We start from the raw sequence: 5472 nt of genomic DNA on the forward strand, positions 1-5472 counted from the left end.
TGATTCTTAGTACAGTAGAAAGGATGAAGATGTAGGAGATACAAATTAACAATAATGGAGAAAACAAAAATATTACATTACCCAACATTATAGCAATCTCATTCAAGGAAATATCAGCACAAGCCTGCTGACAAAGGCCAATATTTCACAAACAAAGTGGTTAATGACATTTTTTCCACAGAAAGGCAACCGTATTGCAAGGATAGTTTTTATCAGTGAGTTGAGAAAGCCCAGTCCCCAGCAGAGAGCTGCCATCTGAATACAAAGGGCCTTGCTCATGATGATGGGGTATCTCAGAGGATTACAGATGGCCACATAACGGTCATATGCCATCACTGCTAGGAGCACGCACTCTGTGGACCCCGTGGTATAAGAGACAGACATCTGAACAACACATCCAGTGAAGGAGATGTTTTTTTTCTGTGATAGGAAGTGTATCAATACTGAGGGGATAAACGAGGATGTGTAACAAATGTCTAGGAAGGAAAGATTCCCAAGGAAGAAGTACATGGGCGTATGGAGGCGGGGATCCAGGAGAGTGAGTATGATCAAGGTGCTGTTCCCCAGCAGGATCACCAGGTACATCATTAGGCACATCACGAGAAGGAGTTTTTCAGCTTTGGGGTACTCAGAAAGTCCCCGCAGAATGAACTCAATCTCTGTCCAATTCGTCCTGTCCATTTTACTTTGTCATACCTGGAATAGTCCAGAAGAGAAAACTGCATATGAACATAGTACATCAGTACCTATTACCCCGTGCAGTAAGAGCTCACTGGAGGAGGGGCACTCAGTGTGTTCACACTAGCTGGAGTGGGGCTAAGAGCTGTGAGTTTAGCTTTTTGAATTTCTCTTCTGATTTCTAGGGAAAGAGATTGAGGATGCATAATAATTACATTGGCAGCTTATTTAAAATATATAGGCTTTTGTATTCCATTTCCTGAGATTGTGATACACAGTTCTGTGGCAGGAGAGAGCTATTTGCATTTTAACAAACATCTGTTATTTTCTGTTCTTTGTACTCACATGCCCCACTTAGAATATCATCATTTTGGGGAGAGTATGCTTAATCTGTTAGAAATTACTATATTTGATCTTATTACATAGCAGCCATTAACAATATTATTAGGTGGGTTTATAATTTACAAATATATTCACACATATCACTCATTTTTATCATCACCATGATAATGAGGAAAGTGAAATTAACAGAGGTAAAATGTATATAAAAACACAGTGTGAGCCACTATTCCAATCTGCATTTTCTGACTTTATATCACCTGCCCCTTTTATTTATATTTATTTTTTAATGTATGTTTATTTTTGAGGGACAGAGAGCACTAGCAGAGAAGTGCTCTCAGAGAGGAGACAGAGGATCCAAAGTGGGCTTTGTGGTGACAGCAAAGAGCCAGACTAGGGGCTCAAACACACAACTGCAAGATCATGACCTGAGCTGAACTCAAAAGCTTTACCAACTGAGCCATCCAGGTGCTCCTCACCTGCCCTTTTTAAACAACATGCTATTGCCCTCTTCAAGTTACGTGGACTGTCTGAGGAGTGGGAATCAGACATCTTTTTAAATAATGTTCCCCAGATGATCCTAATATCCAATGTGATAGAAAACAACCTGTCTAGTGGAGTGTCTCCAAATTTTGGTATACAGACGAATCACATAGGACAATCTTTGTAAAGGATTCTGAATCAGTGGGTCCGAATTAGATTCTAAGGTCTGAATTTATTAACGTGTTCACAGATGCTGCTTCTGCTGTCTGTAGAACTCACATTAATAACAGGGCCTTTTAGACCATTTCTCTCCAATACTATTGCAGAGCTTTCCTAGCGCCTCCACTGTGTGTAGGACTGTAATTGTGTAGCAGACAATGCAAAACGGAACGTTCTGTGAGACTCAGAGTTGAGACATCTGTGTGAGTGTACTGGAATCAGTTTTGTGTTTTTTAGATTTTAGATATACAAGTGACCAAATTGCAAACAGAAGAAGTGCCTGCTTTTTTTTTTTCTGTCCATATTAAAGTCCTTTCTCTTCCATTTGTTGAATTTAATTAGGGTCAATATTTTCCAAAAAAGGAATTTGAGGTCAGCTCAAGCATCTGAGTTGCACATCATAGAGCATGGAACAAATAACCTTAATATGAAAAAAATTTGAAGCGTAGGTATTAGTTGCTGACTTTTATAGTAAATAAATCCAAGAACATAATTTTGAAAACCCTTTCATTCTCAAGGTATTCCACTTCACTAAAAACATCTGTAGAGAAAAAGAAAAGGAATGATCCAATGGATGAGTTTCTAGTTAGTGGTTTTTTTTAATGTTTATTTATTCATTTTTTTTGGAGGGGGATGAATGAGGGAGTGGCAGAGAGAGGGAGAGAGAGAGAATCCAAAGCACCTTCTGCACTATTAGCACCGAGCTTGACGGGGGGCTTCATCTCATGAAATGTGAGATAATGACCTGGGCCAAAATCAAGAGTTTGGGTCTCAACTGACTGAGCCGCCCAGGTGCCCCTCTAGTTAGTGTTTTTAAACAAAGCTGCGTAGGGCACCTGAGTGTCTCAGTTAAGTGTCCTACTGTTGGTTTCAGCTCAGGTCATGATTTCACAGTTCATGGGACTGAGCCCTGCATCAGTCTTTGTACTGACAGGACAGAGCCTGCTTGGGATTCTCTCTCTCCTCTCTCTCTGCCTCCCCCCTACCTTCTCACCCTCAAAATAAATATAAATTTAAAAAATTAAACAAGGCTGTGTTTCTGATATAGGCTTTGCCATTTCTCTGATAATCATTTGTCAACAGGTTATGCTGCTTTCTATAGCAATTCCAGTTTATAATGGTGAAACATATTAATCAGAGTAATATAATGTTTATATGTCTATTGGTTATGGAAAGGAGGTTCTCGTCAAATTCAAGCTGTAGCATACTTTGCAAGCATTCATTACAAAGAGGGTGTGAATGGTTGGGTAGGCCAGGATATATTTCTATTCGGTACTAAGATTGGACTGTGACTGACCATAGATGCATATATCACCCTACTCTAATCTGAAAATAGGGACTTTGAAGGAGAATAAGTTATCTAGGGTCTTTTGTTTCAGGAAAGATGTGAATCAGGTCAAATACCCTCTCTTTTCTTTCCTAGGAACATCTCCTAAAAGTAGATTCCATTTGAAATTACTTGTAGCAAATAATGATGATGTGCATCTGGTGTCCTGACAGTTCAGAGATAGTTGCTGTAAAAAATTTTTCACTTGCAAACATTTATAAGAGAAACCACCAATCTGGTTTAATGCTTTCAAATGGGGGTGGGGAAGAATAATGGATAGTATAGAGGAAATTACTTTCATTACTCTTGTAATGCTCGTGTAACTTTTAGGAAACAATCAATAAACACACTTGTTTAATAGCATTGTGACAAATCTTTTCTTCATTTTAGTTTACTTCACTAAAATAGATTCCTGGGAACAAGTGAATTAAAAATTTTTAAGATTTTTGACAGTTTCCAATAAACCACTTTCTAGGCAAAATGCATATTAGATAATTCCATTTTTATTAAACCTTTTTTCCTTTTTGATACTATCTTTGGAAACAGTTTTTCTTTCTTAACTCATGCCAGGAGAATTGTTAAATAATTATTGTACACTAACTTGACCAATTATTAATATAACATTTGTGATGAATTGGTATTAAAATAAAAATGATGTTTAGGGGTGCCTGGGTGGCTCAGTCGGTTACTGTCCAACTTCAGCTCAGGCCATGATCTCGTGGTTCATGGGTTCGAGCCCTGTGTTGAGGTCTGTGCTGACAGCTAGCTCAGAGGGTGGAGCCTGCCTTCAGATTTTGTGTCTCCCTCTCTCTCGGACCCTCCCCTGCTCGTGCTGTCTCTTTCTTTCTCTCTCTCTCGAAAGTAAATAAAACGTTAAAAAAATTTTTTAAATGATGTTTTAATTATATTAAAATGATTAAGTGAAACAGAAAGAAAACCACAGCATTTTATTTTTTTTTCAAAACTAAAACCTAAATCAAGATAGCATAGACAGAATAAAAAGATTGAAAAGAGCTACCCATAACATTAATGGTTACCTTAGAGATCTTTCTTCTACTTTTCTGAATTACCCCTATTTTGAAAATAGATATACAAAAAGAAAGCATATTATTAAAAAAGAGAAAGACACTAAAGCATATGTCCAATTATTTTAGGAAGACTAACTCAGAATAAAGACTGTTAAAATAATTTAGGTAAGGTATCATCTTAAGTGTCTAGAAATGGTACATTGAAGCTGAGCTGTCCTGGGGTGTCCTATCCAGTTATTGGTAGAAAACCACTGTTTCTGGTGGACAGAGAGCATTTATAACCCTTATTCTCAAAAGCTTCCAAATAACAGTGTTTTTTGTTTGTTTGTGTTTAAGAGGTATACCAAGATAAGGGACTTGAGTTCTTGACTTAATCATATATTATCAAAAGAATTACAATGTATTGATGACTTGCACAGAATTATCATTTAGAAGATGACATTCCTATTTGGAAAGAATCCGAATTGCCCTGGATCCTAGCCAAACTCTAATCAACCACCCACCCTCCGCAAACCCTGGTGTTTTATAAAGAACTAACCACTCTGTGGTTCAGTGCCCTGGGACTTCACATCTGGACACTATTTTAGTGTTGTAATAGAGATAAGGAAACTGTGTGACTTTTTATCCAAGCCAGAAGTCAAGTTCTATAACTTTCTCAAAGGAAACTGTCCTACTTTCTATAATTTTTTCATTTTGTTTTATTGACTTAGCTACTTGAAGATCTAATAGTTAAAGTACTAAGATTTTTCAATGAAAAACACATACTATCTGCACTCTAAATTCTCACTAGAAAAAACAATCCTATCATCCCCTCTGGCTCTTCTAAAGATACTAATTAAGACAATTGATACTGTACAAAAATGAATGGACCTGCTAACTCCCAATTTATAGATTTTATAAACTCCAATCTTCAATGAATATGCCACAAGGAAAGTTGTATTCTTTTGGCTTAAAAAGAAAAGAGAAATTGGCATTGATGTCCTAGTATGAGATACTTCATATAATTTTTCTCATTTAATCTTCCAAATAAGCCAAATATTATGAATTTTACCAATGAGAAAGTTACTTTGAAATTTCAAAAGTTAAGTTCAATGATCACTATTTTTTTCTTTCTTTCTATTTTATTTTTTTACACAATTTATTTTTTTAACATATGCAATTATTTTCCGTCATTTACAATACAGTAGTTACAATGACATTCCAAACAGAAAAGCAAAGTAAAAAATCAAAACCCCCACTTCTATTTCATGTAATTAGACTTATACAGAAATTAGAAGGTTAGGTACCAACTAGTTAATCACCTAATTTCACAGCTATCTGAAGTGGCAATTGTAATATAGCAGCTTATCTATGATACATTCAAGATACATGATACAATTTATTACTTGCCCATAAGCT

General features: G+C 36.4%; 1 pseudogene; it reads right to left on the reverse strand.

Annotated features, from left to right (window-relative positions):
• The window catches only part of LOC115276708, a 2362-nt pseudogene extending 1681 nt beyond the window's left edge, over nucleotides 1–681 (reverse strand).
• Between the last annotated feature and the right edge of the window lie 4791 nt (nucleotides 682–5472).

This window comes from Suricata suricatta, chromosome 13 (genome assembly GCF_006229205.1).
Source record: "Suricata suricatta isolate VVHF042 chromosome 13, meerkat_22Aug2017_6uvM2_HiC, whole genome shotgun sequence".
NCBI classification, from domain to species: Eukaryota; Metazoa; Chordata; class Mammalia; order Carnivora; family Herpestidae; genus Suricata; species Suricata suricatta.